This window comes from Myotis davidii, unplaced genomic scaffold (genome assembly GCF_000327345.1).
Source record: "Myotis davidii unplaced genomic scaffold, ASM32734v1 scaffold362, whole genome shotgun sequence".
NCBI classification, from domain to species: domain Eukaryota; kingdom Metazoa; phylum Chordata; class Mammalia; order Chiroptera; family Vespertilionidae; genus Myotis; species Myotis davidii.
In genome coordinates, this window is record NW_006297152.1 from 1,857,976 (window position 1) to 1,870,689 (window position 12,714).

A 12,714-nucleotide genomic window follows, 5' to 3' on the forward strand; every position below is an offset into this window, starting at 1 on the left:
CTTCTCTGGACTTGTGCATGTCAATTCCCAATTACATGGATTTGCCAGTTTCTCTCTTTTTTTTTTAGGGGCTTGTAATCTCTTGCTACCTCTGGTGTCTGTCCGCAGTACTGCAGGTTTTCTGGAGCTGCTGGAAGCCGTTCAAGTCACTTTTATTCTCAGTGGTCCCCAGGTTTGCAGAGGGTGCTGCATCCTGTCCGTACTCTGTGTTCGGCAAGACAGAAACCATCTCTTTGGGTAGCCCCACAAAAGCCAGAATGTTGGATGCACGCTCCACTCTTTTCTTGCCCCACGATGGACAGGCTGCCAAGCTGTGCTGGCCTGTCTGTGGTACCGTGGGCCCTTTGGAGCAGAGGCAAGAAGTCCGGCTCACTTTTGTTCTCAGTGTCCCCCTGGCAACTAGACTGTGCCGGGTCCCATCAGTGCTCTGAAATAGGCAAGATGGAAACCAGTCCTGCTCAGCCAGCATGGCTCAGTGGTTGAGCATCAAGCTATGAACCAGGAGGTCATGGTTTGATTCCCTGTCAGGGCACATGCCTGGGTATTGAGCTCGATCCCCAGTGTGGGGCATACTGGAGGCAGCCGATCAATGATTCTCACTCATCATTGATGTTTCTATCTCTTTCCCCCCTGCTTCCTCTCTGAAATTTTATATATATATATTTTATTTATTTTTTACAAGAGAGGAAGGGAAAGTGATAGAGAGTTAGAAATATCAATGCGAGAGAAACATCGATCAGCTGCCTCCTGTACACTCCCTCCAAAAAAACTGGTAATACAGGCATACCGTGGAGATATTGTGGGTTTGGTTCCAGACCACCACAACAAAGCTAATATTACAATGAAGCAAGTCACAATTTTTTTATTTCCCAGTGCATGTAAATGTTCTGTTTACAATATACTGTAGACTAGTGTCTTAAAACAATAGCATCATGTCTTAATACATCATAAATACCTTAATTAAAAAACACTTTATTGCTAAAAAATGCTAACCATCATCTGGGCCTTCAGTGAGTCACCATCCTTTTGCTGGTGGAGGGTCTCGCCAGGATGTTGAGGTCTGCTGACTGAGCAGGGTGGTGGTTTCTGAAGGTGGCCACATCAGTGGGCCCTGCCTTCCACGGCTGCTTTCTCTGTAGCATGTGATGCTGTTTGACAGCATTTTACCCACAGTAGAAATTCTTTCTCAATTGGAATCAGTCCCCTCATAACCTGCTGCTGCTTTCTCAACTGAGTTCATGCAGTAGTTTAAATTCTTTGTTGTCATCTCAGCCATCTTCACAGCATCTTCATCATCAATTTTTTCTGTCTCAAGAAACCACTCTTTGATCACCCATAAGAAGCAACTTCTCATCCATTCACGTTTGGTCATGAGATGTAGCAATTCAGTCACCTCTTCTAATTCTAGTTCTTTTGCTATTTCCACCACATCTGCAGTGACTTCCTCCCCTGAAGTCTCCCTTCAAAGTCGTCCATGTGGGTTGGAATCAATTTCTTCCAAATTCCTATTAACGTTGATATTTTGACCTCTTCTCATGGGCCACAAATAAATATTCTTAATGGCATCTAGAATGGTGGATCCTTTCCAAAGCTTTAATTTACTTTCCTCAGATCCAACAGAGGAATCAATATCTATGGCAGCAAAAGCCTTACGAAATCTATTTCTTAAATAATAAGGCTTGGATGTGGACATTACATCCATGGGCTGCAGAATGGATGTTGTGTTAGAAGACATGAAAACAACATTCATCTCACTGTACATGTCCATCAGAGCTTTTGTGTGACCCGGTATATTGCCAATGAGCAGTAATCTTTTGAAAGGATTTTGTGTTTTTGAGCAGCAGGTCTCACCGGTGGGCTTAAAAGATTCTTTAAACCATGTTGTAAACAGATGTGCTATAATTGAGGCTTTGCTGTTCCATTTATAGAGCACAGGCAGAGTAGATTTCGCATAATTCTTAACGGCCCTAGGATTTTCGGAATGGTAAATGAACAGTGGCTTCAACTTAGAGTCACCAGTTGCATTTAACCCCTAACAAGAGAGTCAGCAGGTTCCTTGAAGCTTTGAAGCCAGCCATTAGCCATTGACTAATTCTCTCTAGTTATGAAAGTTCTAGATGGCATCTTTTTCAAATAGGAAGCTGTTTTGTCCACATTGAAAATCCGTTGTTTACTGTAACCACCTTCATTAATTATCTTAGCAGGGTCTTCTAGCTAATTTTCTGTGGCTTCTGTATCGTCGTTATTTGACGTCACCTTGCACTTTCATGTTGTGGAGACAGCTTCTTTCCTTATTCCTCATGAACCAAAATAGCTTCACAATTTTCTCCTGCAGCTTCCTTACCTCTCTCAGTGTTCATAGAATTGAGCAGAGTTACAGCCTTGCTCTGGATTAGCCTTTAGCTTAAGGGAAGGTTGTTGGTTTAATCTATCCAGACCACTGAAAGTTTCTACACATCAGCAATAAGGTTCTTTCACTTTCTTATTCATGTGCGCACTGGAGTAGCACTTTTAACTTCCTTAAGAACTTTTCCTTTGCATTCACAACTTGGCTAATTGGTGCAGGAGGCATCCCTTTTGGCCGATCTTGGCTTTCAACCAGTAGGAGGTGGCCAATCAATGATTCTCATTTTTTTTAAAAAATATCTTTATTGATTTCAGAGAGGAAGGGCAAGGGAGAAAGAGATAGAAACATCAATGATGAGCGAGAATCATGGATTGGCTGCCTCCTGCACACTCCCTACTGGGGATCCTGCCTGCAACCTGGGCATGTGCCTAGACCTGGAATCGAACTGTGACCTCCTGGTTCATAGGTTGATGGTCAATTACTGAGCCACACCAGCCGGGCTCTCATTTTTGATGTTTCTATCTCTCTCCCTCTGAGATCATTAAAAACATATTTTTTTAAAAAAAGAATCACGGTGTCTGTCCTGTGAGATTAGAGTGCAGTTGGGGATCCATTCAAGAACCCTGTGGGGAGATGGTGGATGGTCTGGGTGAGGACAGAAGCAGTGGATGTGATGAGATGTGATCAAATTGGGAGATTTCAAAAATAAACTTGGCAGGATTTGAGGTGAGGTATGAGAGAAAGAAATCAAGGATGAAGAACTAGAAAAATGAAGATGCCAGTTAATGAGATGGGGACAACTCAGATGGAGCAAGTTTCAGGGGTGAGCTTGGGAGCCCGAGTTGGCATATGACTGGTTTGAGTTGCTTTTCAGACACTCAGGCAGTGGAGTGGTCCAGAGTGAAGAATACATTTGGGAGTTATGAGCATCTTGGTGATGCTACATGAAATCGCTTAGGAGTGTAGATGGATGGAGAGGGACAGGACCAGGGACTCAGAGGTGAAGGCGGTGAGGCAGTGGTTAGGGAGATTAGATGAAATCAGAGAGCATGGTGTTCTATGAGCCAAGTGAGGACATGTCACAAAGTGGGGGAGACCAGCTCTGTCAAATGCTACTGCCAAGTCTTCCTCTCTTTACCATGCTCTGTAATAGTCAATTGGTACTGTAGTCTATAAATTCATGATAGTAATTTTATATATAATTAGAAATCATTAAGCCCAAACATGACATAAATAATTTTTGAGCAGTTAGCTCAAACATGAAACGCACAGGCTGTATATGACACAGTCATAAAAGATAAGTTCTGTGACCATTTGGGACACATTATACACATGTGGATAAAATAAACAGGATGTTCACCCACTTTCAAACTTATGCATGGATTCTTTTAAAAAATTTAATTATACGTTTATGTATTACTTGGAGCCTTTAAAGTGTTTTCACACAGAAATAAATTACAAGCAATAGCTATGCCCCAAGCTAGGCAACCAAGGCTATGATATAGCTGAACTGTAACACCAAGACTTGAGACTGAAACCATAAATTTTTTTTTTAATTTTACTGCTTTCATTTATTTTGGTTTTATTATTTTTACTTTCTTGGAACTAGTGACCATTTAACCCTGCTGTGCTTCAGCTTTGGTGGAAGATAAATACTATGTACCTGATTTCTCTTATGTGATATCATATTGATAATGGTCACTGGGTTGTTTTTATGAGATGGAGAAGCACCTCAGTCTTACAGTGCTAGTTCCAAGTAGACTCTAGAGGACACTCAATAAAAGCACAGCGGTGAGTAAAAGTGAGACAGTGAGTGAAGTTCAAATGCTTTCAGTCACCTCCTGATGCGCGCACGCTTCCCCCTTCATGCATCTCCCGGGTCCTCAAGAAACTCCATGTTGCTCATGGTGACTTTTCATTCCTCTCTCTCTCTGCCCAGTTTAAATGTATCCTGCTCGTTCCACCAGCATAAACACATTGTTGTTTTGAGGGATTCTGAGGGCAGGAGAGAAGTGAATATCACTGAGGATGTTTGGTCCAACTTGATACTTCTCCAGTCATGAGCTCCATCATCCCTTAAAGATCACTCTAGCGCCCTGGCCTGTGTGGCTCAGTTGGTTGGAGTGTTGTCCAGTACATCAAAAGGTAGCTGGTTCGATTCCCTGTCAGAGCACATAGCCAGGTTTTGGGTTTGACCTTTATTGATAACTAATTTGGGCTGTGAAATGTTTGATTTACTCAAATACAAATCTGATTAACTGGTCCCTTTGCTGGTTGTGCGTGTGTGTACAGAAGCTGAGATCTTCAATCCTTGTTATGTCCTTTTAGTTACATATTTAGGAAGGGCAGGAAATCAATACTAAAGAAAGATGGCTCTAGTAATGGCATCTTCATAGGTTGGTTGCTGTGCCCTGAAATGCTCTTGGGACTGGTATCCTTGTGTGAATAAAGATGAATAATACAGCATCTGTGAATGACTAATGCAGAAAACATGGGGAGAGATGCCAGGCTCGTTTTCGGTGCTGATGGTTGTGGTGTGACACTCTTAAGTCAGTCTGAGAGGTGCCCGAGGGAAGGGTTTAATTGCATTTTTGTGCAATAGCTATTGGACACTTGTCAAAAGGTAGCCCTGCCATTCCATTCGGCTTGAAGAAGTAAAGAAATTCTATTATGTTCCTGTTTCTCAACAAAGTAGATTTCAGCTAATTCAGTATTTATTTTAACTGGGAGTGTATGGGTGTGTAATTGAGAACGATGGGGAAACTTGGAGGAAAGCTAAGAAGCTAAGACAGGAAGAGTATGAATCACTACATTTTAGGAAGTAATTCATATGCTATTTTTTGCTGTCTTGATTGGGTGACATTGAACCAAGAAATATAAGCATATTAAACAGTTTTGTAAGGCTTCCTTTTCTCTGCATAATGTTAGCAAGTCATCAGTACATTTATCTGTAGTGGATGAGGGAATTTCACCTGGAACCTGAAAGCACAGACATTTCTTGTAGGCTTATTTAGTGGCAATGAGTCAACTCTGTGAAAGTGAGAAATACATAAATTTTACAGGGCTGGAAGCAGAAGAAGTGTCTATTAGAATAGTATTGGAATGTTTTAGTATTGTGATATTTGACCTTTATCAATGACTAATTTGGGTTGTGAGAAGTTAGATTTATTCAAATACAACTCAGATAAACTGGTCTCTGGTTTGTGTGTGTGTGTGTGTGTGTGTGTTTGTGTGTGTGTTGGTGTACAGAGGCTGAGATTGGTTATGGTCTTTTAGTTACATATTTAGGAAGGGCAGGAAAAAATCATTTGTTTTTCAAACCCATGAAACCTGTTTACACTTGTAGCTATTGTGGAAATATATGCTTATGTGTACTGGAAAATCAGATGAGCAAAACCCAGTGGCTTTCTATTGAAAAAGCCAACAGAATCTCCAAATTTGGGGACTCTGTGGATACATGTAATTGACAGTAAAACTCCCTCGTTCCATTTTGGGCTATTTTTTCCATCAGTTTAGAATGTCAGGCCTTAGAAACAGTGCATGAATAAATGCTGGTTAGTGTGGTTGGCCTTAGGCTAAATGGTATAAAAATGTACCGTGTTCTTCGATGCTGTGTCTCCTTGATCTCAGTCTTCTGCCCACACCAATCCTATTTTAAGGACAACCTCTTTTATAGAACTTCCTAGATAGAGTGACTGTGAGTCGTATTAATTCCTAGCTTATGCTTGTAGAACTGTCTCTTCTTTGTTATCTCAGCAACCTTTATCTTTCTCCCTACTCTATCAACCACGTGCTAGCCTGCTGCACCACAGTGTCATTCCATGCGGGGCCCACAGAACAGCAGAATTCCAATGTTTCAAGTTCAGTCCTTGTTTGATATATAAACCATCTCTATAATAACTTGGAAGATGGTCACTGGTGACCCTTGGATGCCGTTAAACAGATTCACTCAGTGATAGAGGAGTGGTTAAGTAAACTGTTACCTGTAGCTACTCAATAAGATGTCTATGAAGTGAGATATGGATGACTTCAAAATGCCTTGGAACATGCTTATGTTTTATGAAAATAGTTGAAAGCAGGTTTGGTGATTATAACCTTTAACAAAACTAAAAGTTAAATACATGCAGGTTGCAAAAAAAAAATCTCTTTTACAGACTGTGGGTGATTTTGTAATTCTTCTTTTTCCAAATGTTCAGTACTATGTATATTACTTTTATGATTGAAAAAAATCTTCCAAGGTGGATGTAACCAAGGGATACAGCCCTACACCCAGCAGTACGCCTCCTGCTTCCGGTCCACCTCCAACTAATTCTGTGTTTCCCTGTTTTGGACTTTAAGCTTTTGTTTTTATTAATGGGAAATCAATTTGCACTTTCAAAAGAGCAAGGAAAAGGGTGTGCACTTCATTAGCCTGTATAAAAATAGCTTTGACATGCAATGCATAATCCCCAGTAGGAGGAGAGACCTGGGAAGGTAATCCAGATGTTGACGTTTTGAGGCGCTTTCCAAAGATGGTTGTGCAGATACTACTTCCTGTTGGAAATGCTACCCTTTCTACGTTATAAGAATTAAGTCTTTTGAGGTGTTTTTTTTAAAAGGTGCCTTAAAAAATAAATAAAAGGGTGCCTTATAAGAATTTCTAGTTAATGTGTGGTTAAACTTAGGTCATCTATTACTTGGAAACATGGTCCAGGACTTTGAAAGTCTTTTAAAGAAACTATGAAAAAAATTGATAGATTAAAAATGTTATTGCATGTTGTCTTGGTCGCTTAAAAGATATACTCTGGGAAAACCTTGAAAATGTGCTCCTTTAGTAGACTCTAAATATAGCATATTTAATCCCCTGTGTTCTGTATAAAATATGCAAATGTACTACTTCATCTTTTTTTCTGCATGAGGTGAGAAATATATATTGTAGAAAGAAAAAGATTACTGATGTTAGATTTGGAAAAATCTCACCTTTTTCAATTCTTACAATAGTCCATTTAACTATGGGATATAATTGTGGAATTTCTTTTTGTATTTATGTAGATGCCTCTATTTTTTCTAGGCCAAAACAAACAAACAAAAACCAGAAATGCCATCTTCATATAACTACAGACTTTCTGAAAAATGAAGTTATATGGAATGTGTCTCAAGTTCATTTATCAAATTGGAGGCTAGAATATATATTAGTATAGAATATTTGATATCAAAAGAGGACTATACAAAGTTACTTCTGTAAAATGTAATCATCTTAAATATTAGATAATATCCCTTGATTTCTCATATATATGCAAAGTTGGACACAACTTGAATATCCCATAAGGATTAGGTAATTCATGCTTCCTAGAATAGCATTCTCAGCCAGATAGGGTTTTACTTAAACTAACAGGTATATATTCTTCACAGTAGAACTCTAAGGCTATGATAGATTGTTTTGCTATGAAGTTTCCCACTTATGGGAATTAGCTTTAATGCTGCAGTAATAAATACCACACTGCAATGAAATGTAACATGTTTAACACACTATTCATGAAAATATCAGTACTATTATTTTGCATGATAATATGAAATTGTCATTTTGTTGGCCAAAAAGTTCTTGGATATTGGCAGTATTATATGGTTTAACCCAGTATTATCATTAGCTGAGAACTGCACTTGCGTATACTTGTGGAATATTGTGCTAATATGGTGTAGCTTTTGAGAATTTGTTTGCTCTCTTGTTGGATTATCAATAGTCCCAGAAATATTAGCTCATGCATTGAACTCATGGGAACAATAGAAATATTATCATGCATTGAACTCATGGGAACAATTTTATGGTTGTCAATAATTTTCTTGAGTTCCAAACCTGTGCTAGTTTCATATGATTACAAACAAGTGTCTTAACAATATTTGGTGTTAAAGCTGATTATAGTTCTAGAAAGACAGATGACATCAACTTTTTATAATTCAAGAATGCACAAATTTACAGTAGAATGCTGTGAACTTTGATTCTAAAGCCGTTGTTGTCATGGAAACTAAAGTTTTCATAATTTTGAGTAATTACCTTTATCATCTCTATGAGTATAAGCCTCTTAGAACTCTAAGTATAAGCGCGTAATCTTGACTATGATTCAACTTCCTTTCCCTGTACGCATTCATTATTGAGTATAAACTGAAGTGCAAAATTGAGTGAAAATCCAACCAAGATCTAATATATCTATTGTAGATTTTAAGTTTGGAAGCCCTTCAGGTAATCATAATATATTAGGATTAAATGCATAGGACCCAACATTACTTCACCCTAACCTAAACAATTCAACTTAGTCATCAGTTGTCAACGTGACTTCAGTTCCACAAAAGTTGCCTTTAATGGAAAAGTGAATTTTTATTATTGATGAAGTGATTGGTCACATTATATGGCATATACAGAAACAGTTCTAATGAAGGTATTTGTTAAATGATCTAATGGCCTGAATTTATGTTGAAATTGCAGACTCTTAGATCTATGACAGTGCACTTGCCAAGGGCATTCAATTTCCTGTGGGTGGTGACCAAGAGAACTTGTACAAAAATATAAAATAAATTTACAAGAATATTCCAGAAAAAGGACCTCATGGTAGATTCATTCTCATGGTGATTTGACATATTCTCAGTTCCATCTCAAGCTTCTGTTGCAATAATTACAGCTCTGTGATAACTATTTACAACCCACACATTGTCAGGCATACTGTTTATAAGTCTACTTTTGCTTATTTTTCATTTAAATAATTTGTGGCCCTTATCCAAGTGTCTGGGTAATGTCGCACCTCATTATGGACAAGTAAAAGAACAGGCTAAAAAATGATGGTGCTGCCCTAACTGGTTTGGCTTAGTGGATAGAGCGTCGGCCTGCGGACTGAAGGGCCCCAGGTTCGATTCCAGTCAAGGGCATGTACCTTGGTTGTGGGTCTGTAAAAAATCAATAAAATATGTTTAAAAAAATGATGGTGCTGGTCATGAAAGCTATATTAAGTCAATTGTTGGAGGAATTAGCTTGCCTCTAGTCAATAAAATAATTTACTTAGTGGGGTGGAGTCTAAAGATATGCCTTATTTTTTCTCATCTATATCGCCCATGTTTTTACTTCTCTTGCTTCCCCATTGCCTAATACCTTAAGCAATTGATTATCTTTTTGAATAAATAAATGTAAAATATAAAAATATACTTTGGATGCAATTATAATCTAAATCCCAACCCCTCTTCCTTGATTTTTACTGGAAATGTTAGTTTTTCCTGGGAATCATAAGGCTAGAGATCACTGAGCCTGTGCTTGCAAAGTGTGTGTTCCTATCTTAAGATATTTCCAAAGACATTTTTAATTTTTTAAGTGTATCTGTCCTTCTAATTTTTTGTCTGCTCATAATTATTTAATTAAATACCGGTTTCTTGCCAATGATCAATATATTTAATGATAAAACACTGGTGTCATTGAGAAATTTATGTGACAAAAAAACCCCAAAGAAGTTTGTTATCATTTGTATTGAACATTGCTTTAGAAATACTAGGCAATATAATAAGAGATGAAAAGTAATAAAACATAGTTATTGAAAGATGCTGAGATAAAATGTCTTATTTGTTAACTATAAATTTGCTTACTTTGGTAGAAAACAAAACCAATAAAACAAAAGAAATAATAAGAGCAGTGAACTGAAGTAGTATAGAGCAGCGGTTCTCAAGATGTGGTCCCAGGACCATCTCAGATGATTGATGAGCTCAAAGCTATTTTCTTCGTAGTACTAAGATTTTTTTTTGCCTTTCCACTCTGATTATCTCATGAGTTTTCCACAGGCAATGTGTTGCTCTCTCTCAGCATATTGAAAGAAGAAATATATATTAGAATCTGTTTTCTATTAAGCCAGATATTTAAGAGATTTATAAAATTATAGAATAATGCCCCTCTTGTCACTAAATGTTTGTTTTGGAAAACAATTATTTTTCATAAAAGTTGGTTACTTATGTTCATATATAACAGGATTATTGTTCTTTCTTGCATGAATTAATAAAAACATTTCAAGAATTATAAATTCAAACAAATGCAGTAAATATCAACAGTTATAACTACATGTACATAAGCTCATTGATGTCTTCAATAGTTTTTGAGACTGTAAAGTGGTTTTGAGATTTAAAAAATTGAGACCTGCTGGTGCAGAGAATGAGCAAATACTGTAATAACCAGTTATAATTTAAAATGGAAATAATAATATACCTAAGAAGAACCTTACAGACCTATGTGAAGTATATAAAAATACTCTAGTTTAGGATATTAAAGAGGACACAGTAAATGGAGATTCATAGCATGTTCTTTGATGGGAAGTGTTATTATTATACTAGTGTCCATTCTCCTTAATTAATTTATAGATTTCACATATATCCAAACAATGGATTTGGTAAGCCTGTGGAAATGAAAATTTGTATAAAATTTAACTAAAGGGTCCCAAAGTTTGTGCAAGAATAAGAGGTAGTAACTGCAAAAAACATTTTTAAAAGAAGCATAATCAGGTAGACCTGTCTTATCTGATATTAAAGTTACAATATAGAGTCAGATAAGGAAAATCAATTAACTCAAAACTAGTTTCATTATACTGTGAATATTCGTGGATATGTGTATATTTGTGTGCATTGAATATATGATAAAGGAAGTATTAGTGTTCAACATCACTCATCATAAAGGATATATACATAAATGAAATAATTCTTATCAGTTTGGTGAAGATAAAATATTAATATTCGAGGTAATAATATTGCTAAGCATTTATAAATTGTTGGGGAAAGAAATGGTAAATTGTAATAACCATCTTGGATAGCTATACATCAGGTGCTTCAAAATATTCATAATCTTTAATGTGGCAACTTTATTTCTAGAAATCTCTCTCAAGGAATATGCAGAAATGCAAAAGTATTTATACACAAAAATGTTCATGGCACCATTTTTTTATAATAAGACACATGTTAGAATGTCTACATATTGAGAAATGACATTTCCATAACAAATATGGTAATGTCAAGGAAAAACTGCATCTAGAATAATGATTAAAAATAGAAAATACATTTCATATATTTCATAAATCCAATTATGTAAAAAGGGTTACAAAATACCAGGAGAAGATACCTTAATAAATTAATAGTGGTTATCTCTGGATTCTGGATTCTAGAATTATGAATAGTTTTTATTCACAATATACCTTTATAACTTTCTGTATTTTTCTAATTTTTTGCAGTGAACATATGTCACAGTTAATGTAAACAATTATAATTCAATTAACTTTACACCCAACTACTGTAGTTTTAATTTATAGATGAAAATAAATTAGATGAATGAGACTTTATTCTGTGTTTCAGCTCTGGATTACTTGCTTTATCACATTTGACAGTAACTTCTTGGATAGTGCCTCCAAATATTAGTACAATGTAGTGTTTGCCCATTCACCAGTAAACTATATAACCTTAAATAAATCACTTTGCCTCTTAGGTCTTTAATTTTTTTTTTGCCTATCAAATGAAGTTTCCTCTCATTTTAAAATCTGTAAGTCAAGTGATGAAGATTTCTAAGACTATATTTCCAACAGAAATGTCTTATCTGAACAATCTTTATGTTTTTCTTTTACTATACATTTTCTCTTAACACATTCCCCTTATTTTTATTTTACTTATTTTTATTCATTTCAGAGAAGAGGGGAGAGGGGGAGAGAGAGAAAGAAACATCAGTGATGAGAGAGAATCATTGATCGGCTGCCTTGTGCACGCTCCCTACTGGGGATCAAGCTTGATGGGACTGTGACCTTCTGGTGCACAGTCAATGCTCAACCACTGAGCTATGTGGGTCGGGCTCATATTCCCCTCTATGTTTAGTGTTTGTGGAACTCCCCATTCCCTCCCCAACATCTGATGATTGAAGAAGGGCTTAAAATGTCATCATCTGTCTGTCTCTCTGCACCACTCAAGGCAGCATTCTAGATCCTCGTGGTCCATGGATTCTAAGAATCTAAGTATAGATGGACTTACTTAGGGAGTAGTGAATTGTGCTTGCATTTTCCATCTCATCTTAGCCTGTTTTGTTGGACCTCATTGATATATGTTCTCTGTAGCTTCACACTTCCCAGGCTTTGCTACTTATGTTTAACATTCAAAATGATTAGGACTTTGGAAATATTTGTGTTTTTGATGAAGCTATATACATTATTTAAATTGTAGTTTACCATCTGATATTTTAATTCTGTGATGTTTACTAAAAATGTATTGCTACAGTTAGTTGCTAAGGTAAATAGTCACTATATATGTTAATGGATGATATGAATGAATATTGATACAATATGATAAGCTCCCTGCAGATCCATTTACTTACTATCAAATAAAATTGAATT

General features: G+C 36.7%; 1 protein-coding gene across 4 annotated transcripts in view; it reads left to right on the forward strand.

Annotated features, from left to right (window-relative positions):
• Nucleotides 1-12,714, forward strand: part of KCNK2 (potassium two pore domain channel subfamily K member 2) — a 92,508-nt gene that overhangs the window by 6,318 nt on the left and 73,476 nt on the right. The gene's annotated exons all lie outside the window — the stretch shown is intronic.